This window comes from Oryctolagus cuniculus, chromosome 9 (assembly GCF_051225735.1).
Source record: "Oryctolagus cuniculus isolate XC-2025 breed Fujian yellow rabbit chromosome 9, ASM5122573v1, whole genome shotgun sequence".
In the NCBI taxonomy this organism is placed as follows: Eukaryota; Metazoa; Chordata; class Mammalia; order Lagomorpha; family Leporidae; genus Oryctolagus; species Oryctolagus cuniculus.
In genome coordinates this window covers 78,537,863-78,554,554 of record NC_142875.1, presented here as the reverse complement: position 1 = coordinate 78,554,554, position 16,692 = coordinate 78,537,863, and the positions used below count along the sequence as shown (strand labels likewise).

General features: G+C 40.3%; 1 protein-coding gene and 1 pseudogene across 10 annotated transcripts in view; one reads left to right on the top strand and one right to left on the bottom strand.

Moving 5' to 3' along the window:
- Positions 1-16,692, top strand: part of NBEA (neurobeachin) — a 732,675-nt gene that overhangs the window by 561,000 nt on the left and 154,983 nt on the right. The window lies entirely within an intron of this gene.
- On the bottom strand, positions 632-16,143 carry LOC108178793 (phosphoglycerate mutase 1 pseudogene; annotated as a pseudogene).

The window sequence follows — 16,692 nt, the reverse complement described above, 5'->3', positions numbered from 1 at the left end:
AGAATCAGACAGCCAATGACACACTTGGACAGGATCAAGAGGCATTTCACTGCCACAAGACAAGGCAGGGAAGGGATCAAAGACACAGCAGGAGGCGCTCCCTTGAGAGGCCAGGCTAATCCCATACTGGTGTGAGGAATGGCTTATTTTCTGGTGACCACATCAGGGACTATTTGAACCACCACTAGGAACCCCAAAAGGGCTTACACAGTTAAACACACACACACACACTTTCTTGTAAAAGTGAATGCATCGCAAACTTAATTCGAGCTTGATCCCAACCTTCTGGAGCAACCTTCTGAGGGAACAAGTGGTAGTGGTGTTTTTAAGTCACCATGCAGGTTACATTCACCTCCACTGGAATGACTAGAGCCCCTGAGGACAGTGACCTGACTGTGGAAGCCACAGGACTGGCTCCTGGGAGCACAGCAGACTCTCCTGCCTCTCCTCATTGCTCAGGCCCTCTCCCTATTTCAGCAGGCCCTTAGTGAATAGAGCGCTAGCAGACATGGGCGTTTTAACCTCTCTGTTGGAGATTCCCTCTGTTTGGAATGACAGCCCGTGCACTAGAAGTGCTGTCCTAACTAGATTCTGTGAAGGGAGTGGTGCAGGAAGACAAAATAGCTAAAAGAAAAGCAGGGGCCACCAGTCCCCACCTGCAACTACAACCTAAGAAGCCTACAGAGGTGGTCAGTGTGACAAATGCAGGGGTCAGGTGCAGAGAGATGGGCAGGCAGGAAGGGTGGTCCTGGGGGTAGTGGTCTGCCCACTCGCCTTCACTTCTTTGCCTTGCCCTGGGTAGCCAGAGCTTCCATAGCTTTGCGCACAGTGTCTTCATCCCCCCAGAAACTGCATGGGCTTGATGGGCTTCAAGTTCTTGTCCAATTCATAGACAATGGGAAAACCAGTCTGCAGGTTCAGCTCCATGACAGCCTCTTCAGAGAGACCCTCCAGATGCTTGACAATGCCCCGAAGGCTGTTGCCATGGGCTGCAGTCAGTACCAGTTTCCCCTCTTTGATCTGGGGCACGGTCTCCTCATTCCAGAGGAGCAGAGTTCTGACTGTAGTGTCTTTCACACTCACAGGAGGGCAGCTGATGCTTACTGATGTTGCTGGAGAATGGGTGTTCAGGCTCCATGGGGGCGGGGGCAGAAGGACATCGTAGGAGCACCCCAGATCTTCACCTGGGGCACACCAAGCCTGGCAGCAGTTTCTGCTTTATTGAGGCCAGTCAGACCCCCATGGTGCCACTTGTTGAGGTGTCAAGTCCACACAGCTGGCAGCCACATCTGGTCAATGGCATCCAGCACTGTCCAGAGGGTCCGGAAGGCTCTTTTCTGTACCAAGGTGAAGCAGATGTCAAATTCATAGCCAGTGCCTCCCAGGGCCTGCCCGCTGCACTTCCACCTCCTTGAGGCCTGTGGGGCTCAGGTCGGCATCATACCAGCCCCTGAAGCGGTTCTCCAGGTTCTAGGTGCTCTCGCTAGGCCAGGTCAGCACCAGCTTCTAGGTGGCCGTGGTGGAGAGACAGAGATGGTGGCGCTGACTGCCCTAACATATTTTTGAAATTAATTATAGGTATCCTCATCTAAAATAAGTGACTGTCACTTGTTGAGCACCTAACATACACAACTTCATTTCATTATCACTGCAGCCTTTAAAAATGATAGTTAGATGTGGATATCGAGGCTCAGAAAAATAATTTGCTGAAGATGACAGATAACAATGAGTAAAATAAGTAGTAAAATTTTGTCTTGTCTAACCTCAGAGCCCATCCTTGGACTTCCACATTTCAAGGACTAGAAATGATAGAGGACATGGTACACTGACAGATTTGAAAGACACTCTGTATTTTGGTTAGGTGTAAAGAGTAGTATGCTGAGAAGAGTCAGCTCAGAGGAGGGAGTGTCCAGCTTTGAGGAAGATCACAGCCTCCATTCATGAGGAGTTCACATTTTACACGCAAGCATAGGAAAGGGAAGGCATTATTGTGGATTCACTTTTCTGAATAATGATTACTGTGACTTGAAGAATTAGTTGGACGAAAGCAGTGCTGAAAGAGATTTCACTGGTCTAAACTGCAGTAATGGAAGTGGAAGAACATAATGGATGGAAGTAGGATTTCAGGAGTAAAGTGCATAGAATTTGGGAACTGATTGGCTGTGGCAGGTATAGAGAGCATGACTCCAGGATTCTGGCCAGATAGTCATTGACGTTCAGTAAGAGAGAACTTTGGCAGAAACTAAGGTTGGAGGAGTCTAAAAGGTGCATAAGTTTACTTTTAGAAGTAGTGGAAGTTGCATGGGAGACATTTAAGTGGTCATGCTAAGAGGACATTTGAGTATGTAGTTGTGGGTGCAGGGCAACCAAGGACTTCACTGTAGGAAAATATGTAGGACTTCAAAATGTGATTAAAGCATGAAACTGGATGAACTGAGTAGAGAATTGTTTTGGGAGTTCCCAGCTAAATAAGTGTTACAATAGCAAAACAGCTAGCAACCTTGTCCTAGCAGGAAGTGAAATGGAGCTAGACAGGAGCATTTACAGTGCACTGCACCTATTGGGGGATATGTATTTTACCTGGTGGACAATGTAATGCCCAGTTGTCTGCCTAGTGACAGGTGTCCCTCACACAGCAAACATGTTTTTATTAGTAGATACTCTTGTGGCCAGTGTCTGATCCATGTTCACTTTATGCCTGCCTGACCATTGCCCTAGTGCCAGGAGTCAGACCTGTGTCCTCTCAGCATCCCAGAGAAAGCCCAGTCTGGTGTAGCCCCCGGTTCTTCAAACGAAGTTGACAATTCAATAGGAAAAAACACCACAGTAGGAAATAAATTCAGAGATGTATTACTTACACAGTCTTGGCAGGGAGGTACAATGGATCAAGAGGGTAGTCTTCCACCCTCAGTCACATGAGGCATGAATAAAGAGAGAGAGAAAGAAGGGACAGAACAACTAGCAATATATATATATATATGAATATATATATATATATGGGAATAAAATATGGGTCACTTCAAGTTTGTGGGCAAAGAGCAAAATGATCCTTTAAAGGAAGTATTGGGAACAGTGGGGAACCTACCCTGCTAGGCCAGAAAGATGCCTCTAAGTTCCAATCTCTAGCGAGAGGCTTAAGCCATTTGCAGGTGGTATTCCACATGTAAGACCAAGGCAGCAATCTGTTTTTGTGCCATTCCCATTACAAGGATGTCAATCTTTAAACACAGGAGGGGAAAGATATTTAAGAAACAGAGTTAGTGCGGAGGAAGAAAATCAGAAGAGTGGAATGTGGAAGCCAAGAAATGTTTTGAGCAGGTCAACAGTGCCAAGACAGGGGTCAACTGGATGAGAAATAGAAATGCTCACTGAGGGCCGGTACTGCCTGGCTCAATAGGCTAATCCTCCGCCTTGCAGTGCCAGCACACCAGGTTCTAGTCCCGGTCGGGGCACTGGATTCTGTCCCAGTTGCCCCTCTTCCAGGCCAGCTCTCTGCTATGGCCCGGGAGTGCAGTGGAGGATGGCCCAAGTGCTTGGGCCCTGCACCCCATGGGAGACCAAAAAAAGACCATGGGAGACCAGAAAAAGCTCCTGGCTTCGGATCAGTGCGATGCGCTGGCCACAGCGCGCCAGCCGCAGCGGCCATTGGAGGGTGAACCAACGACAAAAGGAAGACCTTGCTCTCTGTCTCTCTCTCTCTCACTGTCCACTCTGCCTGTCAAAAAAAAAAAAAAAAAGTTCACTGAATTCAGCAAGACTGTAAGTCACTGTGGAAGTGGTTGTTTCAACAGATTGTCAAGGAGTTCGTTATCTTAAATATCTTTGGTTTTTCAACCTAAAGAGAGGAATTTCTTTAAATTTGTTAAATTCCATTTTGAAGATTTTTAAACAAAACCTATCATTACCATTTTGAAAGTTGAAAAATCTGACTTAAATATGGGGACTCTATTGGGGATTTTCCCTTGTTGCTATCTAAATATTTAATTTTCCTTAGCATACTTTTAAAAATATTTGAAGTGGATTAGTAACAGAGATGATTCCACCATTTCTATATAGAGGAGATTAAGACTGGCAAGGGCTAAAAAGGAAGTTATAAGAACAATCCATGGAACTTGTCTTGAGCTGTAAGTTTCCATGCCCTGTGTTACAAATCAGCCAAAATAGTGATGTGTTCTAGAGATGTTTTTATTCACAGGTTAAGTCTTTTTTTTTCTTCAAGATTTACTTATTTATTTGAGAGGCAGAGTTACAGACAGAGAGGCCTTCCATCCAGTGGTTTACTCCTCAAAATGTCCCCAGTGCCAGTGCTGAGCCAATCGAAAGTGAGGAGCCAGGAGCTTCTTCCAGGTGTCCCACGTGAGTGCACTTGGACCACTTTCCACCATTTTTCCAGGCCATATCAGAGAGCTGGATTAGAAGAGGAGTAGCCAGGACACAAACTGGCACCCATACGGGATGCCAGCACTGCAGGCAAAGGCTTAACCTACTATAACACAGTGCCAGCCCCACAGATTAAATCTTAATGAAGCACACATGCAGCCTCACACAACTATTCCTTGTCATCTTGACACAATTGTGCATTATGAAGTATCCATGACATACAATAATATAAGCATTTCAGTTCATTCATATTTTGACTTATTTTCCCAGTTCCACTGTTGCTACCTATCTAGGTAAAAGTTATCTGCCTTGGATTGTAAACATTGACACTGAGGGCCTTCTGTGCACCAGCCACTATGTTGGGAAGTGTGGGGATGATGTTTAGATATTCTCATACTGAATTTTATATAGTACCATATATTGCTGTCTATACTTTGACATTGAGAAAAATAAAGTTAACTTGCAAAAGACTGAGAAAGAAGGAAGCAAGATAAAAGAGGGAATAAGGAAGCATTGCTGAGCATCTACTAGGTGCCAAACAAGGTGCAAGAAATTTTCATATGTAGTTATCTCTTTGAATTCTTATGACCTTGTTAACCACTCATTTTACATTGAGAAAACTGGGGCTTGTTGAAAGTAACTTGTTGAAAATTTACAAAATGAGGATCACAAATAAAGCTGAGAGTCTAGCCAGTGAGGCCTTATTAATGTCCAGGGCTCTTCCCACTCCATGTTATGCCATCTTATCTGGTAAACTGATTTTTCTTATTTTCATATCTTAGCTCCATTTATGAATTCTTAACTGATTTTTCACACAGCATAGTAATAAGTGGAAAACTTAAAAATACTAGCAATTACAGTGGATTCTTTATACACAGTTCCAGTTTGTCATTGAAATAAGTCTGTTTCTTTTTAAAAATTGGGATTCAATTCATTTAAATTTTTGGAATCCCAAGTAAATACTGAGAAGCTGAACCATTCCTGAAACTCATCATTAATACTGATATATTTACTTACACAGTCAACCTGCAGTTATCAAGTGACTAGCAGCATGAAAGCACTGTTTGGAACTGTGTGGAAAAACCATGCAATTCTTTGCTTGAGATGACTAAAATTTAAAGGATTTTTTAACCACATAAAGATTTTTAAAAACTCTATTTATTGGTGATTAGAAGCTGCAACAGTTTTCTTTAATTATGTCTGAACACTTAAGTACTTAAATTGACAACGTACAATGAAATATTAAGTATAAAGCCCATTGCAGATTTTGCAAGCAATAAACACATTTGACAAAGAAATAAAATTTGGTTAACCAACATAATTATTGTTAGATTTGTTATACACGCATCTAGTATATTTAAACCCCAATTGGCCGGCGCCGCGGCTCAATAGGCTAATCCTCCACCTAGCGGCACCAGCACACTGGGTTCTAGTCCTGGTCGGGGCGCCGGATTCTGTTCCGGTTGCCCCCCTTCCAGGCCAGCTCTCTGCTATGGCCCGGGAGTGCAGTGGAGGATGGCCCAAGTGCTTGGGCCCTGCACCCGCATGGGAAACCAGGAAAAGCACCTGGCTCCTGGCTTCAGATCAGCGCAGTGCGCCAGCCGCGGCGGCCACTGGAGGGTGAACCAACGGCAAAAGGAAGACCTTTCTCTCTGTCTCTCTCTCTCTCACTATCCACTCTGCCTGGCAAAAATAAATAAATAAATAAATAAATAAATAAACCCCAATCAAGCACTGATTGAAACATATGTATTTACTATTGTAATACAATTGGATACATATATGCATTCTGCAGTGATTGTCAGATGTGTTGGCCTTAAATAAGAAAACATTATAGCATATCAACAGCTTATTTTAATATACTCTTGAAAGAATTTATATTAGTTTTAATTTGCTAACTTCTACAAAGACATGCTCTTCAAATTATCCCACACTTCACTATCACAAATATAAGGGAAGGTATTAATTTTATATTCTTAATATAGCTGTCACCTCACTCACTTACCTGAGAGTACCATTTACAAGTAATTACCCTAGGAGAATAACTAAAAAGTATACTTTGGAATTGCATAATCTTTGAATACCTTCACTAAAAGTGTTTTTTAAATGCCCAATGTAGACATTTTGTTACGTGTTTAAAGAATTTTATGACTATTAGCTATGTGGTAAAAATTTGAAGATAAGTTTTCTACTGGTCTTTACATTAGAGAAGACTAGACTTATTTGCCCAAACAAATCTTAACTCTCCTTGTTACCCATAGAAGAAATATAATGTTCTTCTATTCAAGCAGGCAATTTCCAAAAGAGCTTGTCAAACTCACCCCGTCTTGAACTGTCAGTGAAAGCATATGCTTTTGCATTTAATTTCTAACACACATTAGTTGCACTACAGGTACATGGCAGGAAGTAAAATCTTGAACACACAGCTGCCCAATATCAATTAAAATCTTGGCTGAGTGAAACAATACTTATAGAGAGGACTGCATGAAAATTAAAGAGTCCATTCATTTCTGTATTGCTGGATTGAACCTAAATGGTAGAAACTGTGAACCTGTGCCATCAGGTTGACTTCTGCTGTGGTTAAATTCTTTGGATACATGGAATAGACCACATTCAAATTCCCTCAAGTAACAGAACTTTACTGTAAGAATATACATATGATCTGGAATTGAAAACACTAAAGAATTCAGGCAGCTCTAGACACTAACTGCACTCTCTATCCTCTTTAATAAACACCTGGTCTACTGATCTCAGAGCATTCTTTTCTTCTCTTCCAACAGATAAACTTCCTGTGCTTAGTCATAGTTCCCTGTATTTTCAGCCTGCCAGTGCCTCTTCCTGGCTCCCCTAGACTCTCATTACATCCTGACATTTCAACTTTGGTTCCTACACAATTCTTCCTCCATTTACTAGCCCCAGTTCTCTACAGAGAAAACCTGACTTGTTCAGCTTGTATTCTTGAGCCAAACCAAGCTGCAGACCAAGGGCAAACAGATTAGCTGCCTAGAGGTTCAGCCTAGAGGAAGTCCCTGAGGTCCTGAAAGGTCAGCCTTCCACATAAACTGTGAGTCCATGTCTCACACTTAGAAGGTGAGTGTGAGCCCTCTTACAATACATCTCTATAGGACTGATTTTTCTAAGCTGTGATTGGGGAAATACTGTAAGCCCTGAATGATATAAGGATATTGTTGAAGATGTTATTCATCACCCTCTGCAGTGCCCTTCTATGAAAACCCATGGTATAAATTTATTTCTACTTTTAGTATTATGAATATTTGTGCAATTATTCCTGAACTGGCTTGTTTTTATCTTACTGACTTTGTGGTGAAATTAATACTTCTTTTTCAACAATGCCAAGTGCCAATTAGGAATTTACAAATTGGTGGCCAAAATATAGAGTTTAAATAACTCTGTAGTATGAATTTTTGCTTTTATTACCAACCTTAACACCTACATTCATTGTCTGTTTTTGACTTTGTTTCTCATATATTTCTAATTTGAATTTTATATATTCCTATAATTCATTTGACATCTTTTCAAAAGCAAGGTATAGATATAAATTATAGAAATTGTAACACATTCAGAGACATGTTAAAGTTCCTAGCTAGTTTTTGCTGTGAGCTGATTTTTGAAAATTGGCCAAACAACTTGAAAATATTAATGTTACATTTTTCTATATTTACATAACTTAAAATCATCCATATACTTATAAAAAAAGAGAATCCCTTTAGGCTTTAAAATATCTTTCAAATAAAGTTTGAGATTAGAAAGGATCTTATTACACATTAATCATTTTTTGACATAACTTTGTAACATGCTGTTGTTATGGAGAAGGAACATGTGTAATAAAATTAATGTACATTAAAAAATTGTTTTCATATAAGCCATGTTTCTGAAACAGCAATATCTACCCCTCCAACAATAACATACTCCCCAAATTTTTTTCCTCAAACTCTATTTCTTGGCTACTTCTTTAATAAAAAAAAAGGCAAAAAAGAAACTGACATCAATTTTATATAAAAGAAGTCCTTTGAGGTGGAAAGTTAGGGAAGGCTGCATGAGTTTATGGCGGACAAAATGTCGCTTACATTTTGCTGCTCAGTAGTTTGATATACTCATTTGCTGATGTGAAATGACGAGGGCTTACAAAACAGGGTTTTGTTTTTTAGCTGCCTGTAGACCTAGTGGGGCCTAACAGAACCCAGTCAGCAGGTCATTAACTCTGGAGAAAACAGCTTGCATTAATATGCTCTAATCCGGTATAATTAGTCAAATTACTGCATGCCGACCAGCTTGTCATGTGTTGTCAGACTTGGCATGCACACTGGACTGCCTGGGTCCCTCTGGAATGCCACCCTCAATCAGGGAAAACTGCTCATTTGTAGTGGTCTTGAACTCTTGATAGAAAAGCCCACCAAAACATTGGTCAGAGAAACTTTTACTAGTTCTTCCAGTTAAAATCTTTCATCAAAAATAATTTAGTACTTTGGTGATTAAAGTTGATTTTAAAATTTCTACTATTTTTTGTAGCTTATCTATGGAATACCCCCAAGAGAAACTAACGTCAGTATTTTTTTGAATACATATAATAAATGATTACCGGTTGATCAGCTGTGGTTCCAGTATATGGGAGTGTGGTGTGAGTTTGCCTGTGTTTGTGTCTGTGTGGCTCTTTTTCCAGCAGGGTAAGAGGTTATTAAACTCTAAAAGGGCCACATTAGCATAAATTTACAAGAGCTCCTGTTCTGGCGGCATGATAAAAACCCGTGTTACCTTTGCATTAACACTGAATTGCTTGTTGTGCTTTTGGCAATGACAGATAAGTCAGTGTAATTCCCCATTGCAACAGAAATGATGCTCCAGATTCCAAACGCATCCTGAAGATGTCACTGACAATAATCTTCAAAGAACGGCCAGTGAAAGTGGGCTGTATGTTTGTAGGATGATATACTGCAAATGACAGGAAGAATTATGTGAGTGAAGACGAATCTGTAACATATTATTAAGCAATTTCACGAGAATAACAGGGATAAAAGGATAATGGATGAGGGTGTCATTATTACCTTCATGTAGAGGGAAAGCAAAAGCAAAGGTAGAGAGACAAGATTAATTGAGGAAGGGTGAAGCATTCATTGCTCATCAGCTCTTTTGTACTCTTTGCTCCTGAAATTCCAGACTGAGGAAGAAAAAGGTGCTCGGAGCTGCATTTTAATGCAGCTCTCAAGAAGGAGGAGAAAACTGACAAGGCACTTTTTAGTCACCTCCCTTTTTATCAAACACACAATGACTATTACCTTTTGAATGTTCTGAAATCACAACAAAATCCAGCAGAGTTTTTATTCCTTTTTGTGTATGGCATAGCTTTCAATATTAGTAATGCTTTTAAAAACCAAAATTGTAAAATTTCAAAACACATTTTTCCATTCGTTGCCAAAAATATTGCTGTTTCAAATTTAGACATTCATGTTTGCTGATGAAACATTTCCAAATCCATTCTGTTATTATTTTGATTTAACTGAGGCCTGTAGGTTAAAGAAGCAATACATTTTATATTCAGTTTTGACTGGTCTTTCCATTTCCTAAGCATATTTCCATTTGATGTAGTAGCTGTTTCTCTTAGATCATAGTAAATATCTGTTTCCCTCTATTAAATGAAGGATGTAATTGAAAATTTAAAATACTAACATCTTCATATGTTTTCCTTTATTAACCTATTTCTTGTAGTTTCTCATTTGGCCAGTTATTCCAAAGCACACATTATACCATGTACAATAAGATGCAATTATAAAATAATCACCAGTCTCCTTCAGGTTGCAGAAGAGTAACACAGGTGTTTTCCTGGAATCTAAGAAACCTGTTGGGACATGTATTCCCTTCAGATTGTAATTTACTCCTGTTATGGAGTATACCTTAAGTGTTGCAGAAACTTTATGTATTTATGTGTGCTGAGCTAGTAGGAAAATCAAATGTTCAAATGAACAAGCTTAGATATGTACTCAATGAAGATACTTGGACTTGACGAATATTTGATAGCAAGAAGCCTATATTTCATTTTTGTCTACATAGCAAGTTCATATATTCAGGAAACATAACAAAAGATTGAGATTCAAGTGTCAGTGAAAATTAAGAGTCATGAGGTTGATATTCACCTAACAACCGATAGTTTAATGTGTATGTAGACATGCACAGCAGTATTGTAATTGTATACTGCATGTATAAACCATCTCATAATACTGCTTTTTATTGTGTTGTAATTTTTCAATCTACCTTTCTATATTTAACTTTATACATTTCATTTGGAATTCCTTTTTTTTAAAAAAGATTTATTTATTTATTTGAAAAGCAGAGTTACAGACAAGGAGAGACAGAGAGGGAGAGAGAGATCTTCATCTGCTATTTCACTCCTCAAATGGCTGCAACAGCCAGGGCTGAGTGGGGCTAGAGCCAGGAGCTTCTTCCAGGTCTCCCACATGGGTACAGGGGCCCAAGAACTTGGGCCATCTTCTGCTGCTTTCCCAAGCACATTAGCAGAGAGCTGGATGGGACGTGGAGCAGCTGGACTCAAAATAGCATCCATATGGAAATGCCAGAGTTGTAGGCGTAGCTTAACCCTCTATGCCACAATGCCGGCCCCAGGACTGCAATTCCTATTTCTATTCTATAAATGGGAAAACTGAAGACCAGAAAGTTAAATGAGTTTGCCAAAGTAATTCCACAGTAAATGATGCTTCTAGGAATAAAACCATCTTCAGACATCTTATCTGAAATACTTTCTGTTGCTATTTAATATTTAAACTTTTTATTCACACCATACTATTTTTTGATATTTTATTACTTTTAATGTATCTTTTTAATTATCTTAACTGTTTCTTCACTAAAGGAGAATCCTCTGCTTTGTGTTTTCTATAGAAACTGGAGGAAGAAAGTAACATTTGCTAAGTACTCACTATGTACCAGACACTGTAGTAGGCACTTTTTAATACATTATCTAATATCATATTCACAGCAGCTAAGTGAGTTAGATATTACCATCCTCACTTTACAAAAGGTAAATCTAAAATTCTGAAACGTCAAGTCATTTGGGGGTTCAAAGCTAAGTTTTCCTGGCTGTCTTCTCCATGTAAGTCCTTGTCTCCCTTCACTGGCTACCCTTCCTTCTGCCACACCTAGGTATAGATTCTTCCAGCCCTAGGGGTGTTCCTTTCCATCACCTCAGTTCCTCACTAGAGAGGTAGAATCCCTTCCTGTGATTTAAACTTCCTCTGTATACAGATAATGCCAAACATCTCCTGCTAGTCTAGTCTTCTCTCTGCAGCATTAGCTTATCTTCTCCCCTTATATTTAGCAAATTTTGATATTCCATTACAAAGGGAAGAAGTGAGAAAATATGAACAAATTTGTCAATATAATTTGACTTAGGCTCTCAGTCTTTCAGACTGCTTGTTAGTTTGTTAAGCCTGAATTTCTTTTTCATTCTTTCTTTTTTAAAAAATCCAAACTTTACTTAACTGTTTATAATTCTTTTGTTTTTCCTTCTGTGATCTTTTTTTTTAAGCCAATCTTTGTTTTTGGAGAAAAGTAGGAATTTTCTTTACCTTACTCAGATTTTAAAATTCTAGTCCACATAGTAGTATACAAGATGACACTCCATGTGTACTGGTATACTAGGATTTTAGTCTTAGTCAACTGCCTGCATCTATGAGATTATTTTAATTTCATATCTCAACTTGCAAGCTTTTAAAAGTGGGATCATTTGAATCTTTTTCGTTGGGTTTATATACTATCACAGTGTCACACTCAAATATTCATAAACTCATACTTTTGATAATTAAAGCTATCTAATTTTCAAGTTTTTATGCATTCATGAAATGTTTCATTTATTTTAAAAAATAATTTCAGCCTGTTAAATAGCAATTAGTATAATGTAGATATATGTCAGTAGGCTTTACAGAGGAAATGAAAAGCATTACCTAACCTGGTGGTTTGGTTAGGTAGACATCAAGCTTAAAGTGTCTCCTATCCTAATATCAATACAATCACCACATATAATACTTTAGTGAGAAAAACGCATCATGTTGTAACTAGGGATGAGACAGCCATGCCTCTCCTTCCCTCTGTGAGATTTGAGCATTTCCTCTCCTTAGCTCCAGTGCACTGGGGACAAGGGTTTTTATAGGACAAGAGACTGGAGAGAGGAAGGAAGGAGAGGCATGGCGGTGGTGATGCTGGAGTCGCTGGGATTATGAGAGCACAGTGCCAAGGATCTGGGACATCCTGCCAAAGAAACTCTCAAGGAACACCAACCAAATGACCAATGAACTCTTCCTTTGTTTCCATCGACTCTGAGAATTGATTCCCCATTTCCATTTCCTGATGCTATTAAATACTACCTTCACTCTGGTTTCCTTTCCTTTTTGACATTTCACACACACATACACCTGCTAGGGGAGAAGAACCTTCTTTCCATAAACCAGACAGTAGCCATTTGGGAGTTTTTAGGTATTTTTATTGCATTAATTTGACAGATTGCTCTTGAAACTCGTGATTTATAATATAGTATAAACTTACCCTTTTTTCTAACAATTTTTATTGATGAGGAAACTGCTCTTTAGGAGAAATTCTTCTGTTTATTTCCTTGGACCTCTTTTTGTCCATAGAGAAGAAATTCCCATTTAAGCTTTTGTTTTCCCCATGGGAAGTAAACTGCTTCTCTGATTTTCCAGAACCTCAGTTATTGATTGATCCATAAAAACTCACTGTTGGTAGGGTCAGTGCCATGTTAACCTGTCAGTACTGCATGAGGAAAGCACACTTGGACAGAAGCTGAGGCCTCAGGGTAGGTGAGTTAGCCTCTTTTCTTCTGTAAAATCAGTAGGTTTAGTAGGTTCCACTGGAAACCCTGTCAGATTATCCCTCAGACTGTCCAGGCTGTATGCCCCAAGATCTCTTCTCACACTAGGGGGTGGAGCCTGGCTTTCTTTGGCTTCAGATCCTTACCTTATTCTTCAATCAACTCTTGCCAAAATAGTCTTGTAACAAGAGGTCTTAATTTATTTAAAAGTTTTCATTTTGCATGTGGTTATTATTCCTTGTTGTACCTTTCTTTGACCAAGAATCCTACAAGAAAAAACAGAATATAGTAAGATTCAAGCTGCAAAATTCCACCCATAAATTTTAATCCCAGTTCCACTATTATTACAAGTATGAAGTTTCGGGAATCATTTGCTGTAAGAAACAGAGCTTAAGGAATTTACAGTAGCTTAATTTAAAAGATAATTTATTTGAAGCAGCTCAAAGTAGTTTATAAACTCTATAGCAAGAATAGCTCAGAACCTAAACAGAGACTGGAACTGAGGAGCAGAAAACCATTGTCTAGATTTCTCCATTTCTGGCCCACATGCCCACTTGTCTATGCTTCTGTTTCTTTTTATTTTTTTTTTCAAAAGATTTATTTATTTATTTGAAAGTCAGAGTTACACAGAGAGAAGAAAGGCAGAGAGAGAGAAAGAGAGAGAGGTCTTCCATCTGATGGTTCACCCCTCAATTGGCTGTGACAGCCAGAGCTGCACTGATCTAAAGCCAGAAACTAGGAGCTTCCTCTAGGTCTCCCACGTGGGTGCAGGGGCCCAAAGACTTGGGCCATCTTTTACTGCTTTCCCAGGCCATAGAAGAGAGCAGGATCAGAAGTGGAGCAGCCAAGTCTCGAACTGGTGCCCATATGGGATGCGGGCGCTTCAGGCCAGGGTGTTAACTCGCTGCGCCACACACTGGCCCCTATGCTTCTGTTTCATTATTGTTTTTTTTTTGTTTTGTTTTGTTTTGTTTTTTTGACAGGCAGAGTGGACAGTGAGAGAGAGAGAGAGAGAGAGAAAGGTCTTCCTTTTGCCATTGGTTCACCCTCCAATGGCCGCCGCAGCTGGCGCGCTGCGGCCGGCGCACCGCGCTGATCCGATGGCAGGAGCCAGGAGCCAGGTGCTTTTCCTGGTCTCCCATGGGGTGCAGGGCCCAAGCACCTGGGCCATCCTCCACTGCACTCCCTGGCCACAGCAGAGAGCTGGCCTGGAAGAGGGGCAAACGGGACAGAATCCGGCGCCCCAACGGGGACTAGAACCTGGTGTGCTGGAGCCGCTAGGCGGAGGATTAGCCTAGTGAGCCGCGGCGCCAGCTCATTATTGTTTTTCTTCACAGATTAGATTCCTAGGATTTCCGTCAATACCTTTTTGTTTTTGTTCAAAACCCAAAAAGAAGTTGCTATAACTCTCTACAGTTTTCTCTTACTTCATTACCAGCTAAAGATTCGATTTCAGATTTCAAGGAGAAATTACAATCAGCTGTGGCTGGGGGCATGAGAGGGACGCCTCTGGGCATAACCTTGGAGTAGCAGGAAGCTTACCTGAGGAGAGGGGTAGTTGAGACCACACTCCCAAAAGTCTTGTTTAACTATTTTATTTATTTTTATTTTTGCTTAAATATTTTCATTTTATTTGAAAGGCAGACAAACACACACACACACACACACACACACAGAGGCAAATGGAGAGAGATCTTCCATCTATTGTTCACTCCCCAAATGCATTAACAGGCTGAGCTGGGACCAAAGCCAGAAGGTCAGACCTCAATTTGGTGGCTCCTACATGGATGGCAGGGACCCAAATACTTGCGCCATCACTGCTGCCTCTCAGAGTCTGCATTAACAAGAAACTGGAATCAGAAGTAGAGCTGGGACACACACTCAGATATAGGATGTGAGTATCCTAAGTGGCAGCTTAATCACTCTGCCGAATTCCTGCACCCCTTTAACTATTCTGATGTTTCCTTTCCTAAGTGTACTATTTGGGAAGAAAGAAGAACTAATCTATCCAGTCTTAAGGATGATGGAGGATTTTCAAAGTTGAACTAATCGGTAATCAGTCAGGCTAACAGGATATTGCATATACATAGAGTGAACAGTGGGGTGGGGAACTATGGCCAGCACAGCAAACTGGAGGTTCTGAGAACAGCAGCGATGGAGGAGGTGAAGCAGTGACATGAAAGCCTTAGGTGGATGTGGACACCAGCAGGAATGTGACTGTGGAATGGGAGTGGGTGGGAATCAGGAGAGTCTGCAGAAGGTTGTGATGCTACTGCTAGACATCAGAAAACCGCTGAAAGACTTGCAGGAGGCCATGTGAGTGCCCTGTCAGTGAAAACAGAGAGAAAAGGACAGGTGTTGGAATCAGCTGGATTTTACCACCAGTTGGGTACAGAAAATGAAATCACAAGACTATTTTATAGAAAAGTCCCACAATTTTTACTTTGATTAATTTATGAATACCAATTTCATTCACTGAGATAATATTAGGATCTTACTATAGAGACCACTTGTTTTGAATAGCTGTAATATACAAAGCACTGAACAAGAGACCTTCCCATCATAATTTTGTTTAAATGCCATAATGCCTCTATGAAATGTATATTATACACCATTTTATCTATAAGAAATAGAAGCCATCCAGTATTTGGGTAATTGTGTGTTCTCATGTATTATCACAGTACAGAGATAATTTTCATGCCCATTTCTGTCGAGTACCACCTTGCACTTTGGTTTACTTTTCTTAAAAAAGAAGAGTAGATTATTAGGCAAATATGTCTTATTTTGTACTAATTTCATTGAATTTGTTGTGATATGCTCACCTGAAAAGCTCGAGTGGACGTTGGACTACAGGTTACCGCTTCTGAGCAATCTGGGGCTAGATTCTGATGTTTAAGAGGCAGAAGCTTCATGTAGGGATTGGGAGGGTGGAAGAAATTCAGAGGGAGCACTTTCTGTGTAAGGCAGATGTTTGCCTCTCTCAGCGTTCCTGGGCACTGTAAAATAAAAGTTATTTTAAAATACACCAACACACAGTTTTCCAGGGTATCCATTTTTAACTTAAAGAATCCCTTGTATATCAGTTTTTATGGCCCTACATTTAGATTGGTACTCTTTTAAAAAGATATTTAGGGGTGGGTGTTAAGCCACCACTTGGAGTGCCTGCATCCCATATCAAAGTGTCTGAGATTCAGTCCCCACCTCACTTCTGATAGAGCTTCCTGCTAATGTGCACCCTGGGATACAGCAGAAGATGGTTTATGTCCTTGGGCCCTTGCCACCCAAACAAGAGACCAGATGGAGAACCAGGCTCCTGGCTTTGGCCTGGTCTGGCCCTGGTTGTTGTGGGCATTTTGGGAGTGAACCAGTAAATAGAAGATGGATCTGTCTCTCTCTGCCTTTCAAATTCATTTTAAAAACCTTCATAGCAATACTCATTATAAAACTACTGATAATGAAAT